The following is a 12989-nucleotide window of genomic DNA, read 5'->3' on the forward strand; positions in this document are numbered from 1 at the left end:
AGGGTCTTAGAGACAGGAAGTGACTTTAGGACTGGCAGACAGGATTTTTCCCATAGTGAGAGTCTATTCTACTCAGGCTGCTTGAGGGGCTACAGACAGACCTCTGCAACCTCTGTGAGGTACTTGAGAAGGAAATTCAGAGTATATTCTCGGTAAATGTCTGCCGAGCAGAATTTTGAAAGGGTTGATTCAATTCTCTTTATTTCTCAAAAAGAAAATAATTATGCTTTTTCACTATTAATCGTCTTCTGGTCTACATCGAAAACAGAATTCTTACATGTATTGGTTTATTTTTTAAATTGTGACTTTTTATTCCTCAAATTACATTTTACTAATAATTAAAAAATTGATTATATATAAATATAGTATATAGCCTAGATATAGATGCTATATTACATACAGTATAGAAGCTGTAGATATATTATCTTATGACTGACATAATATGTAAAATGACTGTTTGACAACCATCATATAAACTACTTTACATGAATATATATCTAGATATAAACATAGTTTGCTGTATCTTATGTATATTATGCTGTACCATACTTAGTATTTTATATAGATAGATACACACACATGCATACACTCATACATAGTAGTTTTATATAATGTTAGTCAAATAGCCTTTTGCATTTTGAATTATTCCAAGGTCAGGAAGAAATAGGAATAAATTAATGTCTTTGAGTCCTAAATTAGAAGAAAAAGACATCTTGGGTTGCTAGCTCATATGGCAATGTTATGATTAAGAAAATATTTAAAAAAAAAAAATAAGACCTTGAACTTCAATGCCTTCTTAACTGTGAAACGTTTTAAGTGTTCAGAAATGACATTATTTCTAAAGCTCATGCCCAATAAGCAGAGCATAGTCATTACATTGTCCTTATTAAGATACTAGAAAATATTGTCCTGGGAAAGGCAGATAAATGAGAGACTACTGAACAAAAATAAAACATGTCTGGATAAGAAACTAATTACATACAATGATGTAGAAAAATGAAGCTTCTACTTCTAGAAAAGAGGAGAAGCCAAAGTTAGTCTAATCTACACTAATTAGGGTACCCACCACATTTTAACTCTGCTGCTTTGAAAGGAGATCTTTTCTAAAATTTATTTTTAATTCTAGTCGACATATAATGTTATATGAGTTTCAGGTGTACAACATAGTGATTCAACATTTATATACTTTGCAAAGTGGTCACCACAATAAGTCGAGTAACCATCTGTCACTGTACATAGTTACTAGATATTATTGACTTTATTCTCTATGTTGTACATTACATCCCTGTGACTTATTTTATAACCTGAAGTTTGTACTTCCTCTTCCCCACCTAACCTCCCACCCGCTTCGCCCCTGACGACCATCAGTGCGTTCTCTGTATCTGTGAGTTTGTGTCTGTTTTGTTTTGTTTCTTCATTTGTTTTGTTTTTTTAGATTCCACATATAAGTGAAATCATACAGTATTTGTCTTCTCTAACTTTCACTTAGCATAATACCCTCTAGGTCCATCCATGTTGTCGCAGATGGCAAGCATGCGTGCATAAGTGAATTAGTGAACAGTCTGAGCTTGGAGGTGGAACGCCAGTCAGGCCTCCCGCGGAACTCACTGCCCTGACCAGAATCCGTGGGCACCTTGTCCATGCAGGTCTGGCTCTTTTGCGAGAGCCTGGCCAGTCTCACATGACCTCATAAGGACACTCTGGCTGTGCCTCCATAGTCTGTGCTCTCAACGTCATTTTGATAGAAAAAGAAACTGATATCTCTGGAGTTATTAATTGTGATATTCCCCATCCCCACCTGAAACCTGGTCATGCTACATTAGGAATGTCAGCTGTTTTTCGTTCTAGTTAGTAACGAAAATTTAATGGCCTCGCTTAAAATAGCTTATTTCATCAGTTAAGTTTTATGATTTTCTGTCTTTCTATTTATATTTACATTTGTAAGCACTTAGCAAATTATTGAAAGATGTTAAATTAATAGGGCATGATGATCTTAATAAAAGCATATAATCTTACATTAAAGTCTTTACATAATGGCCACCTAAACCTCTCTGCTCAATTCCTGGGCTCCAGATTTTCCATTTAGTTTGTTTCAGAGGTCCAGGCACTAGCTGCTAGTGCTGGGGAGTGAGCACTAGGCTGGGAGTTAACAGAGCTGGGCCTCGTTGCCGAGAAGCACTGCTGTGTGACCTTGGACCTTAACCTTGCTGAATTTCAGTTACCGGACTCATAAGTTGGGACTCATATTCAATAGAATTGTTGAGAGCATTAACTAAGATAAGGTGTGTAAATGATTTCAGACAATACAGAATAAGTGATTAATAGATGCTATTAAAATAGTATGGATTAGTTGAATCTCTCCATACTTCATTTTTTTCATTTATAAAATAAACAAGTTCGACTGAAAATAAATTAGGTCCTTCTAATCCTACAAGTTTATAAATTTGATATACTTCTTACTAGATTGTACAACAAGAGTAAAAATAATTTCTACTTCTATATTTTTACCAAGGATAGTATTGATTGAATGAATTTTATAACGAACAAAAAAATATAAAAATAAATGTCAATCGTTCACTGTCAGGAATATGTGTCTGAGTGATTCTTGAAATTCTCAGAGCCAAATCTTATGAATCCCAAGACAGTGGTACTTTGAATACATAGCTCATATTTTGCTGTCCTTCATTTTTCTAAGTCTCAACTATACATTTTCTTTGGATGGAATCATGTCCATGTTGTTCTGTTTATGCGTATGGTATGAACATAGTCTATTGTGCTCATATCATAGTAATTGCTTTTCATTATTTAAGCTATTTTTGATTATTAATTTAATAAACACTTAATGAAGATCCCCATATCTTAGATGCATGTGGGCACAGGAGAATAAAAAAGCAAAATCCCAGTACAGCATCAAACAGACAATTTTAGCTCTAGCTGCTATAGCTGGAGGGGATTTTATAACATAAAATAGGATAGAGTAAGGGGTTTCTGAGTAATGGAGAAAAGATGTTTTTCTCTTCCTTCCAAAACTGCTACCAAAAAAGTCACCGAATCTATTCTCTGGCAGTAAATACAATTTCAAAAGGCATGATTGCAAATCAGTGGAATAGTCTATTTAGGATATTTTCACAGATTTGTGAAATAATAAATCAGAATATTTCAAAACTTAGAGCAATATAATTATATTTAGTGTGTATTTATTTTTTTTAACCAAATGACCAAGCTTAGCTGGCATCATTGCTGCAGAAATGAGCTGTCCAGGTGAGTCCTGATCAAACTGCCACTGTACAGAATCACATTATCTTGTGGGACCTGGAACTAGCAGCCACCTTGGGACCATGGGAGGAGGTGGCCAAAACGATGAGTCTACACCCTGTGAATATTGAGGTACAGCAGAAAGATTCTGGGTCCTTAGTGACATAATTGAGCCACTGGATTACCAAACTTGGGCAGTTAGGTGAATCCGCTCCAATTGTTTTTTTCCATATTGACATTATTTTATTCATGTTTCATAATCACAGGAGACATAATCCAATTGGTTTGCTTTAAGCCATATGTTCATGTCTATGCTTTTGGAAGGCAGGAAGGTAGTGTCAATCAACACTACCACTACACTTAATGACTCCCTCGTCCTCCCCTCCCCCACCTCCCTCCCCCCTCCTCTCCCTTCCTCTCCCTCTTCCCCTCCTCCTCCTCCTCCTCTCTGTCTTTACAAAGAGTAATTCCTCAAAAGGAAAATGGCAATAGGGATGCTTTAGCACAAGACAGAAGTACAGATACTTAGCAGTCAGAAAACCAAGTGCTTACTTTATGAAGAGGAAAGTCCAGTTTTCTCCCAAGTATATAGCTGTATGTATACTAAGCATTTTGCATTAATCTTCCTTCATAAATTTAACTTAAATCGAAATTAAATTTTTATGCAAGGATTTTAAGGATGCAAATAGTATAGAATGTAGATTCTTTTTTTTTAAAGACACGTGATTATCACATGAATCTCAATTTGAAAATATGAGTATATTTACAAGTTATACAAGTTGAAAAAAATTTTGCCATCTAAGTTAAAGGATGATTTTTTAAATGGTATTCCTAACGTGATCATGAATACGTTCCAATTAAAGTAAGCCCACATGTATTCTGCCAGGAACATGTAAAAAAAGCAAAGTTTTCAGGTTCAAAGTGGCCAGTTTGAGAGAAAAGAGTGATGGAGATCCCTTTATTCTATTATCTTTAATCTACTTTACTAATTATAGATAATAACTGAAAAATGGTGAAAGATACAAGCAATGATAATGATGAAGTCTACATGGTCAGGAATTAGGTCAGTAGATTTATAGTATACTACTCCACTAATTTGAGGAACTTAATCTGAAATACCATTCCTCAGACATTCAACGTATCTCCTTTTATGTGGCCAAATAGGCAGGAATACGTGACTGCTGATAACATAAAATGATGAGCTCTGCTAAAGAAGCTTGGCAATTCCCAGTAAGAAATATAATCAGCGAGGAAAAGGGCAGTGCAGTGAGATTACCCACTTGCAAAGGATTAACAGGTAGCTGTAGAGAGCGCTCACTGTAAGATAAGCTCTCTACATGCATTATCTCCTTTGATTCTACAGACTCCCATAAGATGAATATTATTATCCCCAATTTACATAAAAGGTTGTTGAAACAAGAACAAACAATGACAGCAAGGACAGACAGCTAATAGTAATTCACCAAAGCAGGATTGCTCCCCATGCCCGCCTGCCTTCAAGCCCTGTTTTTTCCACGGCGACGTGCCACCTCTACCATGACACCAGCATTGTGACTTGATCGGCAGACCGAGCCTTCCTTTAGCTTCTAGGTCACCTCATAAACATTTACAAACGTCTGTTATTTAGTGATTAAGCCCAGCACCATGTAACTAAGCTGCCGACAGTTGCTTATCTTTACCATCTTCCATTGCAGTCCCTCTCACTGAAACTTCCCAAGGAGGTTTCTGTTCGCTCTTCACGACCCTTTATCTCATCCTACTTTTGTCTGGGTTTTCCGTCATTGCTTTCTCTACCAAGACAGATATGTAAAATTCTACTTCTATTACTACTAATCCTTAAAACAACTGTGAGGTAATTGAAAGAAGGTTGATTATCCCCAATTAATGATGAACTTATGGTGTAAATATCCAGGGTCACCAAATTAGACAAAAATAGAGTTGGTACTTGATATTATATCTGCTTCTGCCACCACCTCCTGATTGAGGTCACTTCATTAATTATTCATTCAAGGCATGGGGCAATATGCACAAAGGGGTAACGCTAAAGCTTCAATTTGCAGTTGCCTTAGACCATACTTAGGGCTCTTTTTAAATCCAGTGAATTATGCCCTTAGTTTATTGATTGTTTCTTGCTATTTCTTTTGTGAAAAGAACACCTTGCAACACTTTAAAGAGGATCAAGTGCCTCATTATCATTTTTTCTTATTTGCTGCTTCTTACAATCTACCTGTAGTTAGGTTTGGATTTTCTGTCTCTATTTTCCAGATAACAAAGACAGAGCAAAGTGCACCCACAGTTACAAAAACCATTATAGACCAGTACAGTTTTGGTCTAGTCTATCGTTCCTGTTCATATCTCTACCAATGTAATAGGTAAGAGAATGTTAATACATTACTGAAATGTAAAGGCTTTCATTATTCAAAATATTTTAGAATATATTTTTAATTGAGTGGTCATGGATACACATATTAATTTAAGCCTCAAATATGCACGTTTGAAAATCCAAGAGCAGAAATAGGATGGAAGGTAAAATCATACATGAGGAATAATAATAAAAAGCTAGAAGTTAGCACTTAGCATGTGCCAGTCACTTTGACAAGCACTTCATATGATATGTAACTTATTAATCATCCTCAGCTATGGACTGAATGTTTGTGTCTCCTCTCTACACCCAAATTCACACTTGGAATCCTAATGACCAGTATGATGGTGTTAGAACATGGTGCCTTTGGAAAATAATCCCGTATCTGATTTTGCCACCACCTCCTGATGAAGTTCACTGCATTAATTATTCCTTTAAGGAAGTTATGAGGGTGAAATCCTCATGTATTGGGATTAGTAAAAGAGGTCCCACAGAGCTCCCTAGCCTTTTCTGCCATGTGAGGATATAATGAGAAGTCTGATACCAGGAGAGGGCCCTCAACAAACATGCTGGCACCCTGATCTTGGACTTTCAGTCTCTAGAACTAGGAGAAATAAATTTCTATTGTTTATAAGCCACCCAATCTGTGGTATTTTGTTACAGCTGTCAATCGAACTAAGACAGGCCCCAAACTTTAGAGGGTTGGTTTTATAGGAAAAGAAAACAGCTTTGCTAGTAAGGGCAAAGCCACAGTTTAAACAAAGGATTTAATTGATTGCGGGGCCAATGTTCTTAGCGTCATGGGCCATAATACCCCTTTTCTCAATGCCGCCTTGCATATACTTCTTGAAAAACTCAAGTTCTATGAAGATTCTGTCTTGCTGTTCTTGCATCTACTAGTAGCAATCCTTCCAACTATTCTTATGTCTTCTTTATATATCCCGTTCTTCCATAGTAAAATAGGTCTATGTTCTAAGAACTTCTCCCAAAGGCTCTCCATGAAATTTCAAGAATAACAGAACTCCCAGTAAATAGCATTCTTAAGTCATTAACTGAAATAGTCGTTCATTTATAAGAAACATTATTAACTTAATGTGCCACACTCAGATAAGCACTGAAAATACAAAGATGAGCAAGAAAGAATCTCTACTCTCAAAGAACTTGATGTCTTGGTGAGTACATGTGGGGTGTGGATGTCTATGTAAAATGATAGACAAGTGTTATAACGAAGGCCCACACACATGATATGGGACATTGGAGGCAGGTGCTAGAGAATAATAATGCTTGAGGGGATCTAGAAAGGCTTCTTTTCTGGGAAGGATAGAGTAGAATTAGGCAGAATAATGAAGGAATAATTTCAAAGCACATAAAAGAGGATGTGTTCTGAACAGTAGATACACTCTGTGTATAAATGAAGGAACGAGAACAGTACATGATGAGGATTTTGGATGACTTAGAGATGTCTTTGGACCTTGGAGTGGTTGGACTTACACATGGATGAGTTATCGCCAAACAATGACATCACGGTACTCTATTCTAGCTAAAGTGCTTTAAGATGATAAAGTTTCAATTTAAAGATGCGATGCTTAAATACAAGTCATAAAAATAAAAAATGAAAATTAGCATAAACTATTGTTAAGAATGAAATGGACCAGTGAATCCCTCAGCGATCTAGTTCTCTTCCTAGAAATCTAACAAATTACAGAAGTGAAGTTCTCACAATTATCAATATTACCAAGACCCCTGGAGAGATTTACTGTTATTTATTTATTTATTTTTTATTTTTTGTTATTCTACTGGTTTACTCCCCAACTTTATCCCATAGGTAGTCTGCAACTGGTGATTACAAACTATAAATGAGTTAAGTGCAACTTTAAAAAAAATAATTAGTTTCAAGTATACAGTACATTAGTTAGACATCTATATAGTTCATAAAATGATCCCCCCAATTGCCCCCTCCCTCCCCTAGCCAACATATTAATGCTAACTGCATTCCAACTTTTATAGAGAGTGATGTGTTACACATATCAAGAGAATGTGATTGGTTTACAAGACGCATGATAATAAGTCTGAGAAGAGTGCACACATTAATACCTTTAGAATAAGTCACATTTCCTTAACTCTTTGTAAATTGATGAATTATAAATGTATTTGTTGGTCATCACATTTGAACATGCAAAAACTCTATCAAAAGTCAACGTTAATGAAGCTAGCAGGAAAATATTCAGTAATAATATAGCCACTAAACCATGTGAAAATTTTACCACAATTCTTCATATTTGCAACATTATTTTTAATTACAACAGAAAATGCTGTTATGTCTTCTAAAAGCATATACCATCTTAAAAGCTTTTTTAAAAGAAGGATTTACTTAATAGAAATGTCGCTGAAAGAAATTAATAGGACCATTGTACATCTGCTATGTTACCTCACTTTATAACACCTCATCAAGCCTTTTCCCACCTTGTCATCCTTAAGTGACCCATTGTGGTCCTTTTAGCTCCTGGAACGAATCCCCATAGTTCTGAGGTTGTGATGTTTAAAAAAGAAGCACAGGACCTTTCAATTCCTTAGCACATTGGGTGTCACCATGGTAACTAAATGTGTGTATCAAAAATCCCACTCTCCAATCTGAAGTTCATCAAATGCGATAGCCCTGCCCCAGTTACAGCGCCCACCACCAAGTGCTCATCTGAAACGTAAGTGAGTCTCCAGTGTAATGAGGATAATTACTACCTTTTAAGATTTTTTAAATGGTGAGGCTCTTATTATAATTAATCACAGAACATTCTTTTATCTGGCAGGGCCAGGGAGGGGTAGTCTGGTTAATGGTTCAATTAAAAGCAAGAGAAAATGAAAGATGCTATTGCTTCTGAGATTCAGCCTGGGTCTGTGTGAGATGATTAGATTTTTTCCAGAGTGCTCATCCTCATCTAGAAGACCATGACATTGCACCATCAGATATCTAAATAGCAGCAAAAGCATTTTCAGGATTGTTATCAACACTGGTTTAAATGATCTGCCACATTCTTTCCTTTTCCAATTTATAGCCTTTCCTCAGAGAAAGGATGTGGGAATGAAGTTGTTGGCAGTCACCATCTACCGAGCCTCGAGACAGCGTAAAGCAGTAATAGGAACAGCAGTGGACCCTGCGAAGATTAATAACGTCTTTCTCACTTTTCTAGTTATGCAGTCTAGGAAGTTTTCTCTTTGTGAATTTGTCAAGCTGTAATAAAAAACATATATATTGCTTTTTCTCATTGGTTTAGGTTGAGGATTCCACGTCAAAAAGCAAATGAAAGCAACTGAGATTCCCCATTCTTGATCCAGTGCAAGAGGTAAAGCTTGCTCCCGAGTTTAATTTGAACAATATTTCAAGTTTTCCTGGTACCCTGTTCCAAATATCTAATATATTGTTTGAGCATCATTTCTTTTTAGGTTAAAGTATCTACAAAAGTTTTTTTAAATGGATTTTAAGAAACACTGCCACCCTGAGCTAAGAGTGCAATAAATTGTTTTCCTTATATGACTAAGTCATTGAGCAAGGCACCGATGCAGGGAAGCTTTTTGGCTCACGAATGCTAGTTCATGCCCCTTGACCGAATTCACGCTAGGCAAACAAAATAACAGCTTTTCTTAGGCAGCTGCTCAATCCCTGATTTACTAAAGGATTTCTCCTTCCCCTGTTCCCATATGCCATTTCTCTTACTCCCCAGTTTTAGGCTACCCTCGGTTGATTTTATAATTTTTCCTTGTATATATTACATCAAAGATCACAACTATTCCCCATGCTTCTCCACGGAGTTCCTGCATTCATTTATTCATCTCTAGTTCCCCAATACATTCTATTTATTTGTGGTACTTCCTGGAATCTGCAAGAAACATCCTTCTTAACTCTCACTGTTGCATATGAAGCCTGCATCCTTGTCTGCATGCCATGCTGCTTGGAAAACTGAAAATACTAGGGCTCTGGGAGTGTGAAAATGATAGCATTAAAATACCATCCACACGGAAATTGTTTCCTTGGCTTGTGGCCACTGTGTGGGTAACAGTGTCCTTGGAGATCAAAGACACCATGCCAAGTGCTGGTGGTAGGACCTGGTCTTCAGAGGTTCTCACCTTCAGAGGCCACAAACAGGAAAATCACAGCACATGATGTGGTGAGGGCAAAACAGAATGCGTAGGGCAAATCCGTCAGAGTCCAATTTATGAGAACTGAAAATAACAGCCTGTGCTGTTCCTTCCCTCAGCTGCCTCTGCAATGGTCTGCCCAGAGACAGCTCATGACTCCCCATTCCTTCCATTCAGCAGGTTAGCAGCTGTCACCACCAGGGGAGCATGGATATGCTGTTGGCATTGTCCTTGTGACAGGACCCTTAAAACGTGTGTATTTGTGTGCATGTGTGAATGCATGTGTGTGAGTATAGTGAGTATGTAAATCTCTGCCCATTCTTACCCTCACTCCAGCCCTGGCGAGGAGCCTGTACTCTTACCTGGCTCAGCTTCTGTCTGTCTTTCCCCATGACTGATGCGCTAACATTTTAACCAGTTATTTCTTCTGCAGGAACATTTCTCCCACTGAGTTTTCCCTCTGCCCAGGAGATCTGTAACAGTTTCCTCTGATTGCTCTTGAACCTTTCCTATGTTTCACCTCAATCAAAGCTGCCTCTATATTTGCAGTTAAGCCACATACCTTTCTATCCTAAAGTCACGGTGTATTCCCTGGCTTCTCGTTTCCTCCTTTATAACCATATCAATTTAAAGTTCCCATGACCTCTTTAAAAATGGTGGAGGAAGCTTTATATTATCTGATAGAAGTGAAAGGAGACGGGGACAAAGGGCGGAAAGTAACATGTAAGTTACTAAAGAGAAAAAAATGGACAAGTGAGGGAAGTACTTTGTGTATGTTTAGAGCTACGAGAGAAACAGACCTTTTATACAGTGTACACGCTCATAGCCATGTTTAAACAGTAAAAATACAGGAGTTGTTCCCTTCTTCCACACGAGTCTTCAAACATACACACTCCTCTGTTCTAAATCCCATCTGAAAGAAAAACGAAGTTATTTTCTTGATACTTCCTAAATCTATTTCTTAGCGGTCCAATATTCATATGAAATAAGTAGCATTGTACTGGCTCTAGACGTTGAAGCCTTCCCATTTGATCCTGGAACAGAGCAGCAAAATGCTTTTACTTGGTGCTAGTGCAGAGTCTAATTGGCAAATTCATAATTGTAATCTACAATAGTAATAATAACAAATGTTTATGGAGCGCTTACCATGTGCCAGGCACACTTCTAAACACATTACTTGTTTTGTTTCATTTAACTCCCTTTCAGCTTTGTAAGTATGTATCGTTATAGTTGAGTGAATTGAGGCACAGAGAGTTTGAGTCATTTGTCTAAGTTCTTCAGTAAGACACAGGGCAGAACCGTGATATTTGCCTGTAGGGAATCAAACCACAGAGCTTTTGCCCTTGACCGCACCTTTATGCAACTCTTTAATACACTACATTATCTGTTGATATTCTTCAGCACGATATTTTCTATTTAAATTAGCCTTACTCTACCCAGGATGAACATGTCACGCAACACTAGGGGGCACCACACACATAACACACTGCCAGCTGCGCACCTAGGAGAGGGATGGCTGGAGGATCTGCAGTGTGCCGTTGTCCTCATCGTGATACTCCTGAACTTCTAAAGTCTAATAAATAGGTAAAAGGCAATTAAATTTTGTTAGATGAGAGTCAGGGTAGTGCTTCTCCAACTCTAGTCAAACATGCAGATTTCCGGGGCCAACTCCCAGTGTTTATGTCAACAGGAGGGTTAACAGGGGTTTACAGTACTACTGACACAGGCGGTCCCCTGAATGTGTAAGAAATGCTATGGTTTGTGAGGGAGGGGACAGACGAGGGCAGCAGCAAGCAGCATTTGTGTTGTCATTTCCGGTATTATTTTTCCCTTCTTTGTCTACTTTACCGTTATGAAGCTAAAGAATGCTTTAGAGTCAGTAAGTGAAAGGGCATCTCTACACTCCACCCTTGCTCTGTCACGGTCACTGGTGGCTGCAGGATGGGTAGAGAATAAATCAATAACTTCACCCCATCACCTTAGCTGCAAACAAGCCACCATGTGTGTCTGCACGGTTTTTGTTTCCCGCATGTTTTGGAGTTGGTCCGCATCATAGGACGGGACTGTGGTGTTAATCCCCTCTTAGCCAGAATTATTTAGATTGTTTCTCCCCATTACTTTCAGGCCACAAGTTAAATTCTAGCCTCCGTGGTACCCTGACCAGGGGTGGAAGGTGGCTGAGGTTCTTGTTTACCACTACCCTCCTCTTTATTTATTACAGGAGAACACCCTGACCAAGACAGATCCTGCTGATAGTCATGTTTCTGTGCTCCGCCCAATATATTGGGCTTATTGTCTCTTCTAAGCACTAGCAGTGTCTTTAAAAAGACTAGCACTAGCAGACCCTCTCTCTGGTCACTGTGCCTTGCCCTGGTTTCTCTAGAAGGTGGCCAGACTCTGAAGCTAGTATCTCTACTACCCAATGTGCCTAGAAGAGACTTAAATAACACAGAAAAGTAAAATATGATGTTATTTTAGATCCTAATTTGTCATTTTTTTTCCTATGGATAGATGCAGAACCAAGGAAATATTATAAGACTTGGGGAAAAACTTTTTAAAGACACTGCCTTTTAGAAAATGTCTTCTGACCTTAGAGAGAAAGATGGCTTTTAGAACAAAAGGCTTGTTTTCCTACTCACCTATGAAAAATAAAACAGCGTATTCTAAAAAAAGAAGTTAAAAAGACACAATTTTTGTTCTTAATAAGTGATAAGACTGACCGAGGATATAACACTAAACTTGCTTAGAATAACAGGTGACAAGTGACAAGTGCAGATGCTATGCATCAGAGAATTTCAAAAGATTTTGGGGGGAAAAAAAGCGGTAAGTCTCAAAAAGTTCAGAAGGTAGACAAAAATGGAGTTGAGCTCTAAAGGATAAAAATGATTTGGAAAAAACATCTCGAGCTCTTCTATTTCATTGCTGCCTAATGAATATATCGGAAAATAGGGAGAAGGGGGAAAATGATCAGAGAAAGCTACCTGCCAGGTTCAAAAACTGTTGAGTCTTAAATACTGGTATAAACATAAAAATAATAAACTTTATTTTACTGGCAAAGAGCAATAGGAAGGCGTTTTCAGTAAATTCTTCAAATTTGGCCCCTTTGAAAATTTCAGTAGCAGTAAGAATAAATTTTATGCGACGGACCTTCTTTAGAAAGGTTCTCTTCAGGTTTTATAGAGCTGTTTGCTCTATAAACAAAAGATCCAATTTTTGTTTTCCTTTCCCAGCTAAAAGACTG

The sequence above is a fragment of the Pteropus alecto genome, unplaced genomic scaffold (genome assembly GCF_000325575.1).
Source record: "Pteropus alecto unplaced genomic scaffold, ASM32557v1 scaffold87, whole genome shotgun sequence".
Taxonomy (NCBI): Eukaryota; Metazoa; Chordata; class Mammalia; order Chiroptera; family Pteropodidae; genus Pteropus; species Pteropus alecto.